We start from the raw sequence: 25,268 nt of genomic DNA, 5'->3' as shown, positions 1-25,268 counted from the left end.
TCACACGGGACGCTTCAGCTGCTCACTTCGAGACGACGATGAGTTTTCCATGAGTTCAAGAGAATTTCACTAAACCGGCTGTTAACTGGTTTCCTTCACACCAAACACAGGATTGTGTCAGGTTCACCATCTCTACTAACACTACAAGGAAACAGACGCATACAGATTTAACTGCATCACATCTCTGGAACAAGCTTGCAGTAAACAAATGTGTACTGTGTTCACGTGTGTAATAAGTCAGGCTGCAGAAATGTGCAGATGTATTTCAGTGAATTCATTTGGATTAATATATGATAGCTTATTTATTTCATTGCATCTTTTGCTTTATACCTAAAAATGCGTGACATTTCTAAATGTAGTCACATCCCTATGAAACATGGTTGATTATCAGCTGTAGTCACAGCTGGTGATAAAGTAATTAAAATGTCCAGCTATTCAAAAATAGGGCATTCTGCACAATGAGTACTTTTTGGTACTTGAAGTATATTTTGATGCTGATGCTTCAGGGCATTGTGCTGCATTGTCGAAGCTCTCTGGGCTTCCGGTTAGAACGACCTCACAGTGTTTTATTTTGATCTGGTGTAAAGTGCATTGTGCAGAAATGACAGCATGATAGTCACATGATAAAACTGACTTTTCTTTTTTTTTTTTAATTTTACTGGGTGTGCATCTTGTTCAAATGTCTTTTTCAGCATTTGTACATAAATATTCTGTATATAAATATTTGATTTTCATTTATTTTACAGAGTCCTTTATTTTGTTTCACAAATATGACATTCATGTCAAATGACATCTGCAGACTTTATAATGACCAGCAGGGGGCAGTGTATTGCAGTCTATGAGAACATTTACTGAGACCTGTTTCATGCACTAGTTTCATGTCTCATTGAATCCAACATGATGTTGATTTTGTAAATTAAGGTCACATCTTCATCACATCTAATTTCAAAACACTGATCAATTTAAAAAAAAAATGAATTCCATACCAATTGCAGGAATAAAATAGGAATAAATAACAAACGAGAAATACATACAAAACAAGAGAAAGGCACACATGAGAGAACAGGTCATATGACAGCACAGCATTATCTACCCACAATTTGAACTAAATAACAGATAGCACAGGCAATGAAAACAAACGGAAATCAGAATAAATTTAAAAACTTTTATTGATGTTAACTTGAAGTGCTGAATTAGCCCTGTTGTCAGTTCAAATCACTTCAATCTATAGCGCACTTTAAGGTCTTTAGACCTTGAAAAGTAATACACTGCAAGGTAAGCTTGCAGCATCTTACTTTAAGGTCAACTGTGAAACTTTGTGGAAAGCCTGAGACAAGTTGATGAGTCAGTGAAGCGCACTTCCTTCTGATGACGGCTATACTGAGGTGAGTTTTTAAGCATATCCTGAACTTTATTCATTATTAGACTTCTGACACCTGGCAAATAAACTCTCACGCGATATGAGAACATAACAGCAAAAAGCCAGTAGCTGGTACATGAATGGATAAAAATTGGATCCCTCTTAGATTGAATTGGTTGCCCTCTTATATTACGTTGTTTTGAACCTAACCGCATCCACTGAATGAATGCAGTTTTCAGGACAGTAAAAACAGAGAACTCTGATATACACAATTTCTGATTGCTGATAGTGTTTCTTAATGCAAAATGGGCTTCCATTTAAAATGCAATTGCTTTATGTTCGATCTTTAGTGAAGAAGGGTCATTTTTGATTCTGTGGACAAGGGATGCAAATGGAATGTGAAGGCAACAGGTAGTAGGGTGAATTAGGGTTTCGTGTGGTCTTCAGTGCATGAATTTTATTGCCACTTTATTTCAACTTTTTATTAATGTACTCAAAAGAAAAACAAGAACCACAAAGGAGATTCTTGTGATTCTTGTTTGTGCTATCTGTTTGTGAAAGAAAGCACATTTTACCACATCATACTGTGTTTGCTGCCATTTATTTTACTCGTCCTGCCTGAGTGTCTGGGCTGCGTTTGTCTGTGCACCTTTGTTCTGGCTTTCTGCTGATGGGTTTCACATGCTGGGCTTTCCCTCTTGGTCCACACCCAGCAGCCTGCTGCTGACCACACACAGCCTACAAACTGATCCATCCATGCATCCATCCATGCATGCATGGCCTGGTTATTGTTGAGTTATCACCTCCAGCTCCTTGCTCATAACCAGGTAGATACTGGGCTGGGCCTGATCTCTGAGCTCAATAACAATGACAAAAATGCCAAACACTTTACTCTTCATGGTAAAAAATGTTTATAATACAGTAAAAACTGGATGTAGCCAAAATCAGTGTTTTATATACAGTGTAAGTGAACAACATTGCTACACTGCTGGTGTTTGATTGATAGAGGCTTTCTTTATAAGAACTATGATATCATTTCTTTTGCTGATTAACAGTTTTTATATAATTTTTATATCATATATAGCTTTCAAGAAGCCAAAGATCACTGGACGAAAAGACTACAGACCTGTGGCTCTGACATCTGGTCAGGAAGTCTTTTGAGCGCCTGGTTCTCTCCTATCTTAAGACCCTCACGGCCCCCCTCCTGGACCCCCTGCAGTTTGCATACAGAGCCAACAGGTCTGTAGACGATGCCATCAACATGGCCCTACACTTTGTCCTGCAGAATCTATGCTAGGATCCTGTTTGTGGACTTCAGCTCTACCTTCAACACCATCCTTTCAGACCTTCTTCAAGGATTGCTTTCCCAGATGAATGTGCCTGATCCCATCTGCCGGTGGATCACTGACTTCCTGACGGACAGGAAGCAACCAGTGAGGCTGGGGAAGAATGTCTTGGACTCCCGGACCATCAGCACGAGCTCCCCTCAGGGCTGTGTTCTTTCTTCTATGCCCTTCTCCCTGTACACCAACTGCCGCACCTCCAACCACCAGTCTGTCAAATTAATTAAGCTTGCAGATGACACCACCATTATTGGACTCCTCTCAGACGGGGATAAGTCTGCCTACAGGATGGAGGCTGAACATCTGGTGTCCTGATGCAGCCGCAACAACCAGGTGCTGAATAAGTGTTATTTTCATTTACCACTGGCCCAAGTACATTTTTATTGGCTTGTGAACAAAGCTGTAGTTTTTGTATTTTTAAATATTAACGCAATTTAATTGAGACATTATTTATATTATTTCACTTTCAATGTGAAAAATGCTGTAAAAACGTTGAAAATAATGGTCACCCCTGTTCGCTGCAATGTAAAATAGTACAACTGCTGTCAGCCTTCATTAAGTTGCATCATTTAAACATTTGCATATTTTTATTCAACTTCTGCAGGATGCTTTGATGAAAGACTCCCTTTTCCCAAGTAGAGGCTTTACTAGAGGTCACAGGAACAGCGCTGCTGTTTTGGATGCGGAAAAATGTTGTCTTTCACTCTACCTGAGCTCAGTGTTTCAGTAAGGGCTCCGCCTCATTGTAGCTGACGCTGAAATGTTTGTGTGGGTTGCCATGACAACACCAGAAGTGCATCTGAGATCGTGTCCAAATTCATGGGCTGCATCCTCCTGAGGACTCGGTGTTCTGACAAAACGTCTTACTTTGGCAAAACGTCCTACCGTAAGTAGTTCATGCGTTCTCGGCGGCTCTAGTGACCCTCGAACTCTCGGCTAGCTATCGAGGTGGTGGATAACATACGTCTCCCCCACAAGAGCACGAACCTACAACTTTTCTACTACTGTTTTTACAAGGCGTACACGGTAAAAACATTATGCTGTTATTTGTTAAGCACTTGTGCACCTTGTGAAAAGAAATAAGTGGCTGAGATGGATGTCATATGTGCTATTGATATTATTTTACTCGTTTCTAGTTTTCACGGTGCTCCATGATTGTGAGAGGAATAAAAAAGAATTGTGGACATCAGTACGAAGCATGGATTCTTTTGACCAGAGTAGATACACTGGTCCCTTGAATATACTAATCTTTTTGAGGTGGGTGACTGTTCCTGTGTATTTACAGAAACAATGGTTGTGATAACCTCAGCTGTTTCAGAGGGTGACTGTTCGTTGCTTTGCGCACTTTTAAATCTGTATACAATGGTTTGTTCCCTTTTTGTGTTCTGAGGTTTAAACAAAGATGTACTAGATGTATTATACCGGTCCCTCGAATCTACAAATCTTTTAGATGTGGATGACTGTTCATTTTCATCTGTGTTTACAGAAACACTGGGTGTTGGAACCTCAGTAGTTTCTTTTTGGCTGACAGACTCTGGAGCTGTACAAGAGGAATAAAGAGCTGCAATGCTTTTGTGAACCTGACCTGGGAAGGGAGAGAAATATATTTTTGTTTTGTTTTTGTTTGTCTTCTTGTTTTGTTTTTTTTTTGTTTTTTTTTTATTCATATTTTGGATGGACAGAAACGTTAACAAATATACAACTGGAATAATCATACTGTCAGTTCTCTGTCCGTTTCTTAACAACAACCAACAAATAAGGACTAACAGTAACTAAGACAAACAGACAAACAAACAAACAAACAAACAAAAAAACAAACAAACAAAACAAAACAAAAAACCCAGGAGAAACAAAATGATATACCGCCTCCTGGGAAACATCAGCAAAAACAAAAGTAATGGGGGCAAAACACCCAGGTGCCTAAAAACAAAACATAACCTTGACCACTGATGACATTAAGACAATTTCTTCCCTCTACTGACTTTCAAAGTAAAAAAAAAAAAAAAAAAAAAAGACAACAACAAAAATACCAATGACACATGAAACCCCCCCCCCCCCACCCCCCCCAAAAGAACATTTATCATAATATCTAGGAGACATTGTCGATGTACACCAAAAAAGGACCCCAGACCTGCTCAAAAATGTCTTCTCTCCCCTTAATTCTGTACATAACCCGTTCATATGATGCCATCTTAGACATTTGTTCAGTCCATTCCCTGAGAGAACAGGGGCTGGATGACTTCCAGTGCCTAAGTATTATCCTGCATCCAGTTATGAAAGCCAGACGCATCCACAATCTCTGTTTTTTTGAAAGGATAATTTGTCTTCTTGTTTTATTTGATTCCTTGTGGGATTTGGATCCAACAAGTAAAGTATGCATATTATGCACACACACAAACACACATGCAGCTATTACCATTTCTTGTATTCTTGAATAAAGACATTGATCTGACACATTTAAAATGCAGCCAATTGTTTTTATTGTTATATTATTAAGAAAAAAGAAAAGGTGGGGTTGGGGGGATGTAAAGAAGAGCTTAAAGGAAAGGGCTAGAGGAGAGAAAACCCCAACAATTAGCAGGGCATTTTTTTACTTGGACAAATTGTTAATAAAGTTTCCATATCTGTAACAATGATGACAGTATAATTGTTTATAAACAATTATATTGACAATTATATGTGTCCAGTATGTTGGCTCATTTTCTTTTACTTTTTGCATTTGAAAATAAAAGTTGGGCTGATTTTGACACCATTACAAGAAGTGTTGTTAATGATTCTTTTTGAATTAAAATCAGGTTACCACAAATTGTTTTTTAATTTAATTTCATTTGAAATGTTTGTCAGTGGGTAAACAATTCGTAATGCAAAGTCAGAAACATCGAGTTATTCTTGTACTGCATGCTTGCAATAAATAAGTTGTCCTAATAGTCAGTCAAAGGAGCTTGGAAAGAAAAGCGTCTGGACTTCTTTGAGTTGAAGTGACTGATATATATATTTTTTTGTCTGTTTGTTTTGTTGGTTTTTGTTTTTTGCCCTTTATCACCATTCCTCTTCCCTGCTGTTTTTCTTTCCCTCTTTCTTTCTCCCCTTTCTTTCCCCCAGTCATGTCTGTCCTATGTGTAGCAAGTGAAAATAAAATAAACAATAAAAACAAAGGTGAATCAAATAGACCAATACGGCAAGGCCGGGATGGTCCATTTGGTAAAGTAAATCCGTTAGTTATATTTAACATAATGTTAAATGGCAACATTCTGTTTACAATGTTACCATTTCACATTATGTTAAATGGTAACATTCTGTTTACAATGTTACCATTTTACATTGTGTTAAATGGTAACATTCTGTTTACAATGTTACCATTTTACCTTGTGTTAAATGGTAACATTCTGTTTACAATGTTACCATTTTACATTATGTTAAATGGTAACATTCTGTTTACAATGTTACCATTTTACCTTGTGTTAAATGGTAACATTCTGTTTACAATGTTACCATTTTACATTGTGTTAAATGGTAACATTCTGTTTACAATGTTACCATTTTACATTATGTTAAATGGTAACATTCTGTTTACAATGTTACCATTTTACATTGTGTTAAATGGTAACATTCTGTTTACAATGTTACCATTTTACATTATGTTAAATGGTAACATTATGTTTACAATGTTACCATTTTACATTATGTTAGATTGTCAGTAGGCCTGGTACCGGAACCGGTACTGGACCCCCTTTTACTTTCAGCCATCAGAAGAGGGTACACTGTGGTCATAACAATACTCAGACTGTAGCATTTAAAGGTCCCAAAGTGTACCAGGAAAATATCCCCCGCACGATTACACCAGCAGCCTGAATTGTGAATGTGAGGGAGGATGGATCCATGCTTTCATGTTGTTCACTCCAGGCTGATATAAAAATGATATAACTAATACTACTTCTACTAATAATGACAATAACAACAAAATAATAATAATAATGTCAAAAATACCAGTAATAATAATAACAATAACAACATAAACAACAACATTACTACTAATAATAATAAAGATAAACAAATGTATTAAAAAATTAATAATGATAATAATAATAATAAAACTGATCATAACCGTAACAATATCAATCATAACAACAACAGTACTAACAACAATAATAACAATAACAATGAAGGTGTTGCTGCAGATCTGAGTCCCGACTCTGCTGCCTTTCTAGTGCGGCAAAGAAAGTAAGAAATAGAAAAAGAAAAACACAAATAAACTGAGTGTGAGGGTTTTTCTACAAGTTACACTGAATATTTGCACAGACATGCTGACTGTTTGCTGGGAGACGTCACCTGTCTTTTATAGAATAGCAGGTAAGCTGTTCTCTGCCGCTGCTCACACACAGACTCACACGTGGTCTGGCAGACCAACTCGTCATCGTACGTGAGCCGGCTGTCTGTGACGTCGTCTCTTCCGCTCATCTGGTGAACGCCGTCACAGACGTAATGTCCTGAGAGGAGAAGGCGCACTTATTAACGTCTCATAAACTTTCAAAGCTGACCTGCATTCAGCACATGTGTCTGAAAGCACCCACTCACCGCTGTAAGCTGAGGAGCCCAAACGACTGATCACGCTGACCAACAAATAGCGAGCAGTTTACTGGGAGAGGGCAGCGGCACCACCCGTTAGCTTAGAAATGGGCTCCATCCATACTTGAAATGAACGGTGTGCCTTTTCCCTTACCTCTTCAGTAAAGGCTGTGTCCTGGCTGATCACCAGCTGCTGTGTCAGAACAATGGGGCTGTTCTTCTTCTCCACGGTGAACGATGGAGTGAACGTAAACCACTTCAGATGGAGGATCAGCACACTGAAAGAGATGAGACAAAGAGGAGAGGCTCAAAGGAAGACGCAAGGAGGACATGACATGAACAAAACTGACACCGACTGAACTGTGGTGGTTTGAGGCCTTTGGGGACCGATTTGAGGTTACTCACTTTGGCAGGTTCAAGAACAACAGCTCCTCTTTGATCTTCTTAGCTCCGCACTGGCATTCGTAGTCCAACAGGCCGCCCTGCAGCAGGGAGCAGGAGGAACAGGTGCATTAGAGTTAAACTCTTTTACAGATGAATTCACATATTCGTGGGAGCAAGCCTGTTCACAGAATAGAGTCTAAACGAGCTCTTACTTTCAGACTCCAGCCCCGCCCTTCAGCAGCTCCGCAGCATCCTGCTGGCTGGCACAACCTTGCCATTGGCTGCTGCCAGGGACTCAACAGGTTAGAACAAAAATATAAATATTATATCTGAGTTCTTATGTGGACCCGCCTTCCAGACACAACGTCACCTTCCATGAATGTCCACAGGTTAGCGGCCCTCGCTCTGCTGGTCCTCCAAAGTAAGAAAAAATGAGAAAAAATAAGGAGCAGACCAAGCAAAAGAGGGTATTTAAAGAGACAGTGCTCTTAAGGTGCATTTTTGGCGAGTTTTATTATCTAAATGTCATTGTGTCACTTTCTTATGAGGCTTCAGTGAACTGAAAAAGCTTCTGGGATGAGAAGCGAAACGTCTTCAAAAAAGTTAAAGAAGTCCGGTTGCTTTTTTCCCCCAAGCTCCTTAGAGTTCTCTGAAAATGGTCAGGTAGAAGGACTGGACTGAAAATGAGTAAAAAAGCAGCCAAAGCCCAAGGAAGTTGAAAGACTGGAAACTATTGCTGAGGTCATGTCAGTGTAAAAAGTTACCTACAAGTCTGGCACCTTGGAAGCAAAACATAAAGAAATAAGGTGTAAGGCCAAATGTTTGGTCCTGCAGCCAACCGGACCATGAAATATAGAGCACAGGTGAACAAAGTCAGGCAGCAGTTTGCTGATTTCCACCTTGTGCCTTTCATGTTGATCAGCTTAGTAGTTTGCCAGCTTTCTAGCTGTTAAAGACTTTTGGTGAGAGGTTATTCATATTTGAACTCTAATTGAACCCCTCTTTTTTACTGTTTTTTTGTTTGTTTGTTTTTGGGGTTTTTTGTTGTCTTAGATGGCCTGACTCAGCAGGTGGGGGCAGTTTCTGAGTTCACCTTCGTTCAAACAGTGCAGAAATGGTTTCGCTATGCTCCAGACCGGATGGGTGGTGCAGGACGCCCGATATCCAGCCCCGTCATGGAGTAAACTAAAAACAGTAAATAATACATTTAACAAACAAGCAAGCTCTAAATTTAAGCGGAGAGACTGCAGACGTAGCCGCACCATTCCAGGGATTTTTGGTTAGCATGAGGGGTCTAGCCAGGACCCTTACTGGATACTGGGTGGGAATCGAACGTGCGACTCCAAAGATGTGTAGTATTACCACTACACTATCCAGCTGCGCTACACTATCCAACAAAAAAAGTTTTTAGAAAATTTGATAAAGTCTGATGCTTAATATTGTAGGGATATTAATCTCCCTATGATATTAATACGGATTAAAATTGTAACATTATGTTTACAATGTTACAATTTTACATTATGTTAAATTGTAACATAATGCTTAACAGATAATGGTTATCCTCTTTTTAAATCATACATCATTGTCTCTGTAGGAGGGTCTGGAGCACCCCCTGCTGAGCCGCTGGGCTCAGTACCTTGCAGGCAGGTCCGACGATGACTTCATCATCTCACCTGAGCTCAAAATTCTGGTGCGTGAAGGCGTCCCTCGGGAGTATCGGCAGAGTGTGGCGCTGTTTGGTCCGAGCCAGAACTTTGACAAGCCAAGAGTGCCACACGCAACGCTATCAGCAGGTACAGCTGTAGAGAGAGAGAGTGTGTTGAAATAAGAAGAGAAAATTCTCTCAATTATGGAGACAGTCAAATGGTTTATTTATGTTTGATGTGTGCTTTACATTTGTGTGGCTGTTAATAAAGTTAGCGCGCTCTAGGGGGCGTATGCGTTCATCAAAAAATGGCCGAAGGCTGATGTGTGATTATTCCTCCCAAAATGTCGTTGATGAAGTTAGCTATGCACGTTAGATTTTACTGCGCATTTTCATACCTCTGCCAACAGGTTATGGGCCCAGGAAGCTAAGAAGTTTTCCAAAAGAGTCCATGTCGTTTTGCCACCGAGAGAAACGCCGCGACGTACTGCGCACTCGGTGAGGATTAGCATACCATGCTAGCGCCATGAGCCGACGAGCCGCTGAGTCAAATAGCCGTTGGGCTCGGCTAGTTTTTGATGGGGATGAAAAGAATTACGAACTATGGGAGACGAAATTTTTGGGCCACCTTCGTCTGCAAGGTTTAAGAGACATTATTTTGAAGCAGCCTACCGACGCGGAGGGAGAAGAAGAGAGAGCAAAGAATGCAGAGGCCTACGCGGAGCTGATCCAGTTTCTGGATGACAAAAGTTTGTCTCTTGTTATGCGAGAAGCAGCGGATGATGGACGGAAGGCGCTGGGGATTCTAAGAAACTATTATGCAGGTAAAGGAAAGCCTCGTATAATTAGCCTGTACACAGAACTCACTTCGCTCCAAAAGTGAGAGTGTGACTGAGTATGTGATACGAGCAGAGACAATAATCACAGCCCTGAGGAATGCTGGTGAAACTTTGAGTGATGGGCTATTGGTAGCAATGGTTTTGAAGGGACTGCCAGAATCGTTCAAACCGTTTGCTATCCATGTCACACAAAGTGAAGTTGAAGTGACTTTTGCTGAATTTAAAACTAAACTGCGAAGCTTTGAAGACACAGAGAAAATGCGCGCCGCAGCGTCAGATGACAACATCATGAAAGCACGTGCACGACCTGTAACATGTTGACTCATGTGTGTATCAGCCACTAGATGGCACTGTGTTGCTGCAATGTGTGTAATTCACTCGCGAGCAAGAAGCTCCAGAGGAAATGGAGAAGTAGACGAAATAAAGTGGAAGCGGAGCAGAGATCAGTGTGTGCGTGCAGTTAATAAGAAGCTCGGTATACATACAAAAACAAAACATGGTGTCAGAGTAGCGGCTTTCTACGCAATCCCTCGCCGTCGGACAGCGCAGACATGGAGGCTTACGGCGTTCCCACACCGCGTATGGATTGGGACTCCAGCAACCTGCCCGAGGCATGGCGGCGTTTCAAGCAGCACGCCGAGCTAATGTTCGCTGGTCCTCTTCGGGGGAAGGAGGAGGCAGACAAATGCAGCTACCTTCTTCTATGGGTCGGTGAGAAAGGACGGGACGTCTACAACACGTGGACGCTCACCGCAGACGACTCCCGAAAGCTTCAGACGTACTACGATAAGTACACTGATTACATCATACCGAAAGCTAACCCAATCTACGCCCGATATAAGTTTCATGAAAAGATGCAGGGTGAAAATGAGACATTTGAACAGTTTATTACGGAACTGAAACTACTTGCTAAAGACTGTGGGTACCCAAATACAGATGAAATGGTCAGGGATCGCATTGTATTTGCCACTAACTCGCCACACGTCCGAGAAAAGCTACTCAGCCAAGGCGCAGAGCTCACGCTAGAGAAAGCTATAGATATAGCACGATCACACGAGCTAGCAAAGCAACAGCTAAAAACTATGGGTCACTCCAGGGGCCAAGAAACTGTGCACGCCATCGGCAGGAAATCGCACAGACAAGAATATCAAACAAGAAGCGTGAGACCAAAAGAACACGCTAATGCAACACTAAAAACGTGCAGCTATTGTGCCGGACAACACGGTAATAAAGACACCTGCCCAGCAAAAGGGAAGCAATGTGCAAAATGCAAGAAAATGAACCATTTTGCGAGAGCATGCAGGTCAAGACTCCCTTCGCAGACAAAAGCCCACCTCAAATCAGTACACACTGTGAGAGAGAACATAGAAATGTCAACTATGGACACAGATGAGGACCAAGACTGTTTCTACATTGATAGCATCACCATAGAAAATGAAGGAAGAAATGATGAGCAAGCATATGCAGACATGCAGCTTGGTTCCCCCCCACAGACAGTGAGGTTTAAAGTTGACACTGGGGCGCAAGCAAACACAATTCCAGCTAACATGTTCCAGACACTCTTCCCACACGTGACACTGAAGCCTGTCACACACAAGCTCACAGATTATGGGGGACACTCACTCAGCGTGGAAGGAAAATGCCAGCTAAAATGCAAACACAAAGACAAAACCTGCACGTTGGAATTCCATGTTGTTAACACAAGCGCCCCACCTGTATTAGCAATGAAAGCTTGCCGTGACCTTAACCTGGTAAGGATTGTGATGGCAGTGACGGAGGAAAGAGGCAAGACAACCAACAGTTCACAGGCAATACTAGACGAATATGCAGACGTATTCAAAGGGATAGGAGAATTTCCTGGTGAATGCAGTTTCCATGTAAATCCAGACGTTGCACCCACAGTCAGCCCACCTCGTCGGATTCCCATTGCTCTGCGAGCCCGACTCAAAGACGAGCTCGACAACATGGAAAGGAACCAAATCATATGCAAGGTCACAGATCCTACGGACTGGGTGAATGCACTTGTTGTCGTGGAAAAACCCAAGACAGGCAGACTCAGAGTATGTCTGGACCCCAGACCCCTCAACAAGGCTATACAAAGACCCCATTACCCTCTACCCACCTTGGAGGATGTCACCACAAAACTTGCTGGAGCCAAGTATTTCAGTGTTTTGGACGCCAGATCAGGCTACTGGGCCATTAAGCTAAGCCACGAATCATCTCTGTTAACCACATTTAATACTGTGTTTGGCAGGTACCGCTTCCTCAGGTTGCCATTCGGCATAATCTCAGCTCAGGATGAGTTCCAGCGACGCGTGGACGAGACCTACGAGGGCCTGAGGGGCGTGGCAGCCATTGTGGACGACGTACTGGTCTTCGGAGAAACCAAACAGGAGCATGACGACAACCTGAGGGCCATGCTGCAGCGCAGCAGAGAGAGAGGTGTAAAACTGAACCCTGACAAGTGCACCATCTGCGTCAAAGAGGTCAGTTACTTCGGTCACACATTGTCACACGAAGGGCTGAAACCAGATCCACAAAAAGTAAAAGCAGTCCAAGACATGGCGCCCCCACAGAACAGGGCGGAATTGGAAACAGTGCTGGGGATGGTTAATTATCTAGCAAGATTTGCCCCACACCTGTCAGAGATAAATGCTCCGCTCCGCCAGCTGTTAAAGCAGGACAGTGAGTTTGTATGGGACAAGAACCATGACAGAGCCTTTCAACGAATGAAGGAGCTGATCACTAAAGAACCAGGCCCAGTTCTCTCCTTCTTCAACCCCAAGAAAGCGCTACGACTCCAGGTCGATGCATCCAAAAGTGGCCTCGGTGCTGTGATGCTGCAGGACGGCAAGCCAGTTGCCTACGCATCCAAGTCACTTAACAGCACTGAGCAGAACTATGCCCAAATAGAAAAAGAGCTGTATGCTGTTCTCTTTGGTTGCAAGCGGTTCCACGAGTACATGTACAGTCGACATGTGACCATTGAGTCAGACCACAAGCCACTTGAGTCCATACTCAAAAAAACACTAGCATCAGCACCACCACGGCTACAGAGGATGATAATACAGCTGCAAAAGTACGACATCAGCATCATCCACAAGCCAGGAAAAGACATCCCGGTAGCCGACACGCTCTCCCGGAAATCCATAGAGTTTCACGACAAATCACTATGTGACGGGATGGATGCGCAGATCCACTCAGTCCTCAGCAACATGCCTGTCAGTGATCAGAGACTCTCAGAGATAAGAAACGAAACAGCCCAAGATCCTCAGCTCAACAGCCTGAGACGGACCACATTGAGTGGATGGCCTGATAAACGGTCTCAATGTCCGCCTGACATTCAGGAGTTTTGGAACCACAGGGATGAGATCTCACTGATAGACGGGATCATGTTTAAAGGAGAGAAAATGATCATCCCAAAAAGGCTCAGAAAGGACATGATAGAGCGGATTCATTCCAGCCATATGGGTATAGAAAAGAGCAAAAACAGAGCCAGAGACCTTCTGTTTTGGCCAGGCATGGGAAAGCAGATTGAGGAAGCAGTCGGAGCCTGCAGCACATGCCAGGAGAGACAAGCTGCTAACCCCAAGGAACCCCTGTTGTCACATGCAATACCAGAACGACCGTGGCAGGTCATAGCCACCGATCTGTTCACTTGGAACTCGGAAGACTACATCATCATGGTAGATTACTACAGTAGATTCTTCGAGTTGGAAAGACTGCGCAGCTGCACTGCAGAAGCAGTGATCCACAAACTAAAGTCAGCCATGGCTAGGCATGGTATTCCAGAGTCGGTGATTAGTGATAACGGTCCGTGCTATGCTTCGAGTAAGTTTCAACAGTTCGCAAAGTCATGGAGTTTCACCCACACCACTACTAGTCCCCATTACCCACAGAGCAATGGTCTAGCCGAGAAAACAGTCCAGACAGCAAAGAAACTTCTGGACAAGGCCAAAGCGGAACATAAGGATCCCTACTTGAGCCTATTAGAATACCGGAACACCCCCGTGGACAACTTAAAGTCGCCTGCACAACTACTCATGAGCCGGAGACTTCGCTCCATCCTCCCTGCAACACAAAAACAGCTGGAACCCCAAGTAGTTTGCCAGCAAACAGTGCGTGAGAGGAGAGAGGTCTGCCAGCAGCGCCAGCAGACTTATTTCAACAGAGCCGCCCGACCTCTGCCTCAACTATATCCTGGCACACCGGTCCGGTTCCGGCAAAAAGACGGTTCCTGGAAACCAGCTGTGGTCACAAGTTGTGCCGACACGTCCAGAAGCTACAACATAACCACAGATACAGGACAAGTTTACCGGCGTAACCGCCGACACCTCCGCAGAAGCAGGAACAGCGTAGGAGGTGAGGAGTTCATTCAACCAACAGGCATCAGCGATGACAGCCCTGTGGTATCTCAGCCCCCGCCTGTGGAGCCCCCTGATAAAGACATTACAACACCTGGATACACAACTCGTTATGGGCGTGTTACCAAACCAAGACAGGTCTTGGACCTGTAATATTGTAAAGGGTGCAGGCGGATCGCTGCCCTAGAGAAAACAAACAAAAAACAAAAAACAAAAACAAAAACAAACAAACAAACAAACAAACAAAAAAAAACAAAACAAAAGCTGTTTACATGTTTGTTGTTCCAATGATGTCATTATATGCATCTGTTTATTATGTTAATGATGTAGCCAGTATTGAGACGAATGCTACGTTAGTAATGGATGTTGGTCAGGATATTATTCCTGTAATTTCAGTTGCCTTAGGAATTTTACAAGCCTGAGTTGTGTTGTGTTTGTTTTTAAGAAGGGAGATGTAACATGTTGACTCATGTGTGTATCAGCCACTAGATGGCACTGTGTTGCTGCAATGTGTGTAATTCACTCGCGAGCAAGAAGCTCCAGAGGAAATGGAGAAGTAGACGAAATAAAGTGGAAGCGGAGCAGAGATCAGTGTGTGCGTGCAGTTAATAAGAAGCTCGGTATACATACAAAAAACAACACACGACCGAGCGACAATCCCACGTTTGAAAAATCGAATGACCGTGGGGCCGGCAACGCAGACATAGTGTGTTTCAGATGCGGACTAAAGGGACACAAAGCCAGGACGTGTCAGCGCAAGCAGTGGTGTAGCGAGCACCACCCATCGGGACTCAACATGCAGACGGAAACGGCGGCAAGACAATGCACGGAAAGTTTCCGAGGAGTGGGGTAGCAAAGACTACGCATTCCGGGTAAGCAGCGAGGGTGCAGCGTTCCAGTCAGAGCATGGCATCAACAAAAAGGGTCTGATGGTGGACACAGGGGCAACTTCGCATATTGTTACAGATATAACGAAGTTCAGGAGATTCGACGACAGTTTCCAGCCCAAGTCACACTACGTAGAGTTGGCTGACGGCACCAAGTGCACTGGAGTTGCAGAGCAAAGAGGGGAGGCAGAGTTTTGCTTGATGGACAGCAGGGGGCAGTGCCACAAAACAACCTTGAAACAGGCACTGTACATCCCATCGTATCCACAAGACATCTTCTCTGTGAAAGCAGCTACCTCAAATGGAGCAACTATGATCTTCAAGCAAGGAAAAGACACCCTGCGACACAAAGACGGTACAAGGTTCCCAATATATGAGTACAACAGACTGTACTACCTACAAACAGTAAACACTGAAGGTAAAGACCAGTGTAAGGGTTGCTATGACATGCAAACATGGCATGAAATTCTTGGTCACTGTAATTATGATGACATTCAGAAATTACAGGGGGTTGTTGATGGTATGGCAATCAAAGGAAAAACAGACAAATCTGTCTTGCATTGTGAAGTGTGCACACAGGGAAAGTTTGTTCAAACTAGAAACAGGGACCCTGATGCACGAGCCAAAACCGCCTTAGAGCTGGTACACACAGATCTAGCTGGTCCAGTAGACTCAGAGTCCAGAGATGGATATAGATTTGCACTATCATTCACTGATGACTATTCCAGTGCAGTGTTTGTGTATTTTCTGAAAAATAAGAGTGACACAGCAAAAGCAACACAGAAGTTTTTGGCTGATACAGCCCCGTATGGGCAAGTTAAATGTATCAGGTCTGACAATGGAACAGAGTTTATGGGAAATGAGTATCAGGCACTCCTTAGCAAAAATGGAATCAGGCATGAGACCTCAGCACCATACTCACCACACCAAAATGGTACTGCAGAACGCAATTGGCGTACTCTTTTTGATATGGCCAGGTGTATGTTAATAGAGAAACAGTTACCTAAAGAGTTGTGGACTTACGCAGTGCAAACAGCAGCTGTAGTGAGGAATAGATGTTTTAACAGACGCACAGAACAGACACCATATTTAATGCTGACAGGAAGAAGGCCAAACCTTTCCAGGATGCAGACATTTGGGTCAGTGTGTTATGCCTACAGGCAGAACAAGAGAAAACTAGACTCAAGGTGTGAGAAAGGAATTTTTGTTGGATATGACAAGAACAGTCCAGCTTATATGGTCTACTACCCGGGCAGTGGGAAAGTACAGAAGCATAGACTGGTGAAGTTTGAGACTAAAACAAGAGTAGAGAGACAAACACAGACTGACAAGGTGCCAGATGATGAGGGTGACTTTGAGACACCAAACAGGTTCACCAAGACCAGAGAACAGACTGATGTGAGTACAGAACACACAGATACTCAGGAACAGATCCCAGTAAGCATGTCTGAGATGAGCAGCCAGTCACAGGAGAATGAACTCGACTGCGAGGCTGCAAGGTATCCTTCCAGAGTGAGAAAGAGGCCTGGGTATTTAAGTGAATATGTTACTGATAAGGAGGATTGTGATCAAGTACTTACAAACATGGATTATTGTTACAGAGCAATGTGTAACATTCCCCAAACATTCAAGGAAGCAATAACTTCATCTAACTCAGAGAAATGGGTCAGTGCAATGGATGAAGAGATGCAATCACTAAGAGAAAATGACACATTTACCTTAACCACTTTGCCTGAGGGTAAGAAGACAGTGGGGGGTAGATGGGTGTACGCAGTCAAAAACAATGTTGATGGATCTGAGAAGTACAAGGCACGTTATGTTGCTAAAGGATATAGTCAGAGGATAGGTGTGGATTATGAAGAAACATTTTCCCCTACTGCTAACCTGACTAGTATCAGAGTGTTGATGCAAAAGGCAGCACAAGAAAACATGCTTTTACACCAGATGGATGTTAAAGCTGCCTATCTTCATGCACCAATAGATTGTGAGGTATTCATGGAACAACCTGAGGGTTATGAGGTAAAATCCGACACAAATGAAAAACTGGTGTGCAAGTTGAAAAAGTCGCTATATGGGCTAAAACAATCAGGCCGGAATTGGAACAAGTTGTTGCATGAATATCTGAGTGAGAACAACTTTGTGCAAAACCCCGCTGACCATTGTGTTTACACAAAAATGACAGAAAATAAGAAGGTGATTCTGATTGTATGGGTAGATGACCTGATCATTGCTGCTAGTGATGAAAGTGAACTAACTGTTGTGAAGAAAATGCTTGCAGCAAAATTCAAAATGAAGGATTTGGGTAAACTGAGACATTTCATTGGTATAGATTTTGACCAGAGTGATAACTGTGTAAAAATGTCACAAAAACAATATGTGGAAAAAATACTTGAAAGATTCAACATGCAGGATTGTAAAGAAAGACAGACACCTTGTGAGCAAAAACTGAACTATGCTGATGATGCAGAAAAGATGAGTGATGTCAAAAGGTACAGAGAGGCAGTTGGTAGTCTGATCTATTTGGCTACATGCACAAGACCGGACTTGAGTTTTATAGTCAGTAAACTTTCACAGTACTTTACTGAGCCAACTGAAGACAAATGGACTACAGTAAAACATGTACTGAGTAGGGCTGGGCCATATTATACCGTTCACGGTAATACCGGTATAATGTTAGGCAACAATAGGAAAATGAAATATCGCGATAGAATATGAGTAAAACGCGCATGCGCAGTGCCTTTGTTTTCATACGCACATGGCCGATTGTTGAGTGAAACAGATGAACCAGAATTGGTTTGTAAAAATGGTGCAACTTCAGTGATGTGGAACTGGTTTGGTGTTTGTCCGTCAGATACACGACAAAGCACATTTTTTTGCAGAACATGCAAGCGGCCGTCGTTATTGTCGTATTTGTCGGACTAAGATGCTCTTAAATCTGGGAGTAATCTGGGTCCTAAACTCCTTAATTCTTCAGTTCAAACGAACACTGCAACTTTAATAAAACGATCAGCATTGCTGCTTTACCAGGTGTAACTATGAAGTTTAACTTCCAGGCATCCATTAAAACAAAATTTATTACATTTAACAGAGTTAGAAGTTAGCGGGAAGCTAGCGGAAGTTAGCTCGCTAGTTACCTAAGCATGATATTGCATGTTCTGACTGAGAGATTTCTGAAAAAAATCAAACGTACAGCTCTGCTATCACTTCCAACATAAATGAAGACAGGAAACTAAACAGCAGTGACGTTTGTAGGGTTACTGAAGTTGGGCTAGCTGGTATATAATGATGTGCTACGTAATCGCTAGCGACACAGCTATGTTAGCATAACATAAACAGGGAAGCTGGAGGACGAACACTAACACTTTTCCACTTATAAAAGTTAACGTTAAGGTTCCTCATGGTTAGAGACAAATGCAATCGCATGGCAGGGTGCTGTAAACAGACCAAACTTCAGTCAGGAGAACAACTGAGATAATCCATCCACAATACGAGGTTAGTCATTAATATACTGCAACAACATGGGAATAGCGCAGCTGCCAGAGAATTCAACATTAATGAATCAATGGTACAGAAGTGGAGGAAGCAAGAAGAATGAGTTTAATAAAGTTTGATTTATCTGACTGCTTTGTTTCGCTTGATGTGCCTTATAATCCCGTGCACCTTATGGTCCGAAAAATACGTATTGCATACTGCAGTTTAATTTTGCAAAGCACCTCTTTTTAACTTCAGTGGATATTATATATGGTTATGCTCAGGATATGTCAGCCCATTTCTACTGGAAATGCCTTTTGATTAAACTTTCAGCAAGGAATTTGTATTTGCACTGTTACATTTTTATAAAGCTTTAATGTACATAAAAACCAGCTTCTTATTTAAGTGAAAATAAATGGAAGGTTTTCTTTTTGCGCTAGTAATGTCGTGGAGTTGTATTTTGTCTCGCATCAATTATGTCGTCAGTTATATCGTTATCGCAAATTTTCAAATATATATCGTGATAAATATTTTTGGCCATATCGCCCTGCTGTAGTACTGAGGTATCTGAAAGGGACAACCGAGAAAGAACTGTGTTACAGGAAATGTGACAACAAAGAACTGAGGTTGTGGGCATACAGCGATGCTGATTGGGCAGCTGATGTAACAGACAGACGGAGTGCAACTGGTTATTGCATAAGCTTGTCTGTAGATGGTCCTTTAATCTCATGGAAAACCAAAAGACAACCTACTGTTGCATTATCTACCTGTGAAGCGGAGTACATGGCTTTAGCTGCGACCCTACAAGAAGTTTTGTACCTAATGCAACTGTTACAAGGTATTGATGGACAAAAATATGCACCGCCAAAAGTTCATGAAGATAATCAGGGTGCAATTGCGTTGGCGAAGAATCCTGTGACGAGACAGAGATGTAAACATGTTGACATAAAGTACAACTTTGTGAGATCAACTGTGAGTGCAGGAAAAATAACTCTGGATTATTGTTCAACAGAAGAGATGGTTGCAGATGTAATGACAAAGCCTGCAACAAAAGTTAAGCTGTTCAAGTTTGAGAAGTTTATGTTTGGGCATTAACATGGTATACGAACATGTATACAGTACTGAGGAAGAAACCTTTTGTTTGTTGTTTTTTTTGTTTACTTAAGAGCATCATAATATGAGAGCAAGTGGGGGTGTTGAAATAAGAAGAGAAAATGCTCTCAATTATGGAGACAGTCAAATGGTTTATTTATGTTTGATGTGTGCTTTACATTTGTGTGGCTGTTAATAAAGTTAGCGCGCTCTAGGGGGCGTATGCGTTCATCAAAAAATGGCCGAAGGCTGATGTGTGATTATTCCTCCCAAAATGTCGTTGATGAAGTTAGCTATGCACGTTAGATTTTACTGCGCATTTTCATACCTCTGCCAACAGAGTGCTTTATCCGCACCTGAGCACAGGTGGCTCCTCCTCCTTCCTGTTGGGAATGCTGGCGAGCACTCAGTAATCCTGTTCTGTTTCCAGCTGTGTGAGAAGAGTCGGACAGCTCCTAATCCTGCCTCCAGGCAGGTCCAGCTGGACCTTCACCGAACCCTGACGACCAATCAGCACTTCTCCTCGCCGTCCAGCCCCGCCCTCCAGCCCCACCCTTCAGCCCTGCCCTCCAGCAGCTCCGCCGCATCCTTCTGGCCTTCTCCGGGCATAACCCTGCCATTGGCTACTGCCAGGTACTCAACAGGTCAGAACAAAAGTATAAATTTTATATCTGAGTTCTTATGTGGACCCGCCTTCCAGGCAGAACCTCACCTTCCATGAATGTCCACAGGTTAGCGGCCCTCGCTCTGCTGGTCCTCCAAAGTGACGAAGACGCCTTCTGGTGTCTGGTGGCAGTCGTGGAAGCCATCATGCCTCAGGACTACTACACCAAGAATCTGGTGGCCTCTCAGGTCAGCAGACACACTCACCTGCTTGCCTGCTGTGATCTGTTTTAGTGATCAGTGAGGCTGATCTCTGTGAGTCTTTGTGCTCAGGCGGACCAGCGCGTGCTGAAGGACTTCATGGCGGAGAAGCTTCCTCGCCTGGCATCTCACTTTGAGGATCACAACATTGACGTCTCTCTGGTCACCTTCAACTGGTTCCTGGTGGTTTTTGTGGAGAGTCTGCCCAGCGACATCCTGATGCCTCTGTGGGACGCCTTCCTGTATGAGGGTACCAAGGTACCATACACCCGAACACACCATGACAGAAATGCAGACAACACTTGAATGCACCACAGTAGTGTCCATGGAAACAAAAATGATTTTGTTTTCACCTTTAGATGTCTTTATTTACATTTTAGGAGTAATAAGACATTGTTTACTAAGCATGGGGAACTGTCATGTGACATGAAATAGGAGTGGGAAAGCAGATCATTCTAGTAACGACCTCACAGTCTACCACAAGCAGCGTAAATCCAGACGATGAGCGGGACAATGCCTTTGGGCTTGTTTCTGCAATGTGACAAATGCAGCACAGCTTTTACATCGTTTGTCTCAGGAAATAAAATCACAGTTCAGACACAGAAATATATACCACACAGGGATAAATGCTGACAACAGCTTCAGCCACGTAGATCCAACCCAAAAGTTTAATTTAAACTTAAAGCTCAACTACCAAGTAAGTTAATATTATCTGGCAACTGAGGAACCAAGTGGCTTATTGGAAATCGATCAGAGCTGTAATGAGTAAAGGGCCCAACTGCACCACAACTGAAAGAGTAATTTTATGACTCACCTCCTCAAAGTTTCCAATTAATTGTGTGGCGTGAGTGTCCTGTTATGAAATGCGTGTCTGTGCTGCAGGTGATCTTCAGATACACTCTGGCTCTGTTCAAATACAAAGAGGACGACATCCTGAAGATTCACGACAGCGTGGAGATCTACCAGTACCTACGCTTCTTCACAAAGACCGTCTCCAATGCCAGGTACGCACTCGCCTCCACCCGCCTTAATCTACGAGCTGTTACACTCTCAGAAGTGTAGCGGATGTAGCTGTTGAATCTTTGAGCTTCAAACCCTTTTTACTGAAATTTTGTGAGAAGTTTAAATTTCCCTGATCACAGTAACAACGATTTAAAGATTTTTAAGTATCTGCAGCTCTCGGATACATGTGGTCCAGTCAGTCCAGTATTTCCTGCTCAAACTGCAGTACCTGAAGTATCAAGCAGCATAAAACAGAAACACTCAAGCTGATCAGTTTCCAGTTCCTCTGTGTTGGTGATCGAGTCCTTTCCACCTGCGTGTGTCCATGCAGGAAGCTGACCAGCATCGCCTTCAACGACATGAACCCATTCCCCAGCCGGCTGCTGAGGAACCGGCGAGTGCTCCACCTGGAGCGCCTGCAGGCGGAGCTGCGTGAGCTGGAGGAGCAGCACAAGGAGTTCATCACCGAGAGCGTCGTACGGAAAGACAAAGAGCTCGACGTCATGGTGAGCGAGGACGACGAGGACCTCTGATCACACGGGACGCTTCAGCTGCTCACTTCGAGACGACGATGAGTTTTCCATGAGTTCAAGAGAATTTTACTAAACCGGCTGTTAACTGGTTTCCTTCACACTAAACACAGGATTGTGTCAGGTTCACCATCTCTACTAACACTACAAGGAAACAGACGCATACAGATTTAACTGCATCACATCTCTGAAACAAGCTTGCAGTAAACAAATGTGTACTGTGTTCACGTGTGTAATAAGTCAGGCTGCAGAAATGTGCAGATGTATTTCAGTGAATTCATTTGGATTAATATGTGATAGCTTATTTATTTCATTGCATCTTTTGCTTTATACCTAAAAATGCGTGACATTTCTAAATGTAGTCACATCCCTATGAAACATGGTTGATTATCAGCTGTAGTCACAGCTGGTGATAAAGTAATTAAATGTCCAGCTATTCAAAAATAGGGCATTCTGCACAATGAGTACTTTTTGGTACTTGAAGTATATTTTGATGCTGATGCTTCAGGGCATTGTGCTGCATTGTCGACGCTCTCTGGGCTTCCGGTTAGAACGACCTCACAGTGTTTTATTTTGATCTGGTGTAAAGTGCATTGTGCAGAAATGACAGCATGATAGTCACATGATAAAACTGACTTTTCTTTTTTTTTTTAAATTTTACTGGGTGTGCATCTTGTTCAAATGTCTTTTTCAGCATTTGTACATAAATATTCTGTATATAAATATTTGATTTTCATTTATTTTACAGAGTCCTTTATTTTGTTTCACAAATATGACATTCATGTCAAATGACATCTGCAGACTTTATAATGACCAGCAGGGGGCAGTGTATTGCAGTCTATGAGAACATTTACTGAGACCTGTTTCATGCACTAGTTTCATGTCTCATTGAATCCAACATGATGTTGATTTTGTAAATTAAGGTCACATCTTCATCACATCTAATTTCAAAACACTGATCAATTTAAAAAAAATGAATTCCATACCAATTGCAGGAATAAAATAGGAATAAATAACAAACGAGAAATACATACAAAACAAGAGAAAGGCACACATGAGAGAACAGGTCACATGACAGCACAGCATTATCTACCCACAATTTGAACTAAATAACAGATAGCACAGGCAATGAAAACAAACGGAAATCAGAATAAATTTAAAAACTTTTATTGATGTTAACTTGAAGTGCTGAATTAGCCCTGTTGTCAGTTCAAATCACTTCAATCTATAGCGCACTTTAAGGTCTTTAGACCTTAAAAAGGAATACACTGCAAGGTAAGCTTGCAGCATCTTACTTTAAGGTCAACTGTGAAACTTTGTGGAAAGCCTGAGACAAGTTGATGAGTCAGTGAAGCGCACTTCCTTCTGATGACGGCTATACTGAGGTGAGTTTTTAAGCATATCCTGAACTTTATTCATTATTAGACTTCTGACACCTGGCAAATAAACTCTCATGCGATATGAGAACATAACAGCAAAAAGCCAGTAGCTGGTACATGAATGGATAAAAATTGGATCCCTCAGGGAGGCGCCACCACTTGATCTTCTCCACCGTCGTGGTTGGTGTTCTTCGTCGTCGTTGGCCAAGGTTGAGTCGGAGATCCATCACAAGTAGCCGATGTTGAGGGCCAATATTGGTTGATGGTATGACTTTTACGTTCGTGACTAGGCTGAGATGGGGTCTTCGGACTAGCCAGTAGTCGATTTGGGTGTCTCTGCCGCCGCTGGAGTACGTGATGAGGTGTGCCGGCTTCTTTTTGAAGAAGGTGTTGGTCACGGCAAGATCGTGGGCCTCTGCGTAGTCCAGTACCCGGCAACCGTCGTCGTTTCTGGTCCCAAATCCTTGGCCGCCATGGAATCGGTGATATCCGTCTCTCCCCTTGCCTACATGTCCATTTAGGTCGCCGCCTACCGCCACGTGTTCCTCAGGGCTAATCGTTTGCAGGTGGTCGTCGAGGGCGCGCCAGAATTCTGTCTTCTCCTCGTCGGGGCAGTTGGTCTGTGGTGCATAGCAGGAGATAATCCGTAGGACGGTCGGGTCGGCGTCGATCTTCACTGACATGATGCGATCCGATATGCGGGTAACTTCGACCACGTTGTGCCGGAGCTTTATTATTAGACTTCTGACACCTGGCAAATAAACTCTCACGCGATATGAGAACATAACAGCAAAAAGCCAGTAGCTGGTACATGAATGGATAAAAATTGGATCCCTCTTAGATTGAATTGGTTGCCCTCTTATATTACGTTGTTTTGAACCTAACCGCATCCACTGAATTAATGCAGTTTTCAGGACAGTAAAAACAGAGAACTCTGATATACACAATTTCTGATTGCTGATAGTGTTTCTTAATGCAAAATGGGCTTCCATTTAAAATGCAATTGCTTTATGTTCGATCTTTAGTGAAGAAGGGTCATTTTTGATTCTGTGGACAAGGGATGCAAATGGAATGTGAAGGCAACAGGTAGTAGGGTGAATTAGGGTTTCGTGTGGTCTTCAGTGCATGAATTTTATTGCCACTTTATTTCAACTTTTTATTAATGTACTCAAAAGAAAAACAAGAACCACAAAGGAGATTCTTGTGATTCTTGTTTGTGCTATCTGTTTGTGAAAGAAAGCACATTTTACCACATCATACTGTGTTTGCTGCCATTTATTTTACTCGTCCTGCCTGAGTGTCTGGGCTGCGTTTGTCTGTGCACCTTTGTTCTGGCCTTCTGCTGATGGGTTTCACATGCTGGGCTTTCCCTCTTGGTCCACACCCAGCAGCCTGCTGCTGACCACACACAGCCTACAAACTGATCCATCCATGCATCCATCCATGCATGCATGGCCTGGTTATTGTTGAGTTATCACCTCCAGCTCCTTGCTCATAACCAGGTAGATACTGGGCTGGGCCTGATCTCTGAGCTCAATAACA

The 25,268-nt window shown here is 42.8% G+C and overlaps 1 pseudogene across 1 annotated transcript; it reads left to right on the top strand.

Annotated features, from left to right (window-relative positions):
- Positions 1-8,938: 8,938 nt before the first annotated feature.
- On the top strand, positions 8,939-22,350 carry LOC308408360 (TBC1 domain family member 2A-like; annotated as a pseudogene). The gene is made up of 7 exons: positions 8,939-8,974; positions 9,248-9,446; positions 20,382-20,595; positions 20,683-20,803; positions 20,888-21,073; positions 21,698-21,819; positions 22,149-22,350. The product of its transcript is annotated as a TBC1 domain family member 2A-like (transcript).
- The last annotated feature ends 2,918 nt before the right edge of the window (positions 22,351-25,268 follow it).

The sequence above is a fragment of the Rhamphochromis sp. 'chilingali' genome (genome assembly GCF_963969265.1).
Source record: "Rhamphochromis sp. 'chilingali' genome assembly, chromosome: 13".
Taxonomy (NCBI): domain Eukaryota; kingdom Metazoa; phylum Chordata; class Actinopteri; order Cichliformes; family Cichlidae; genus Rhamphochromis; species Rhamphochromis sp. 'chilingali'.
This window is presented reverse-complemented; position numbering and strand designations above follow the sequence as displayed.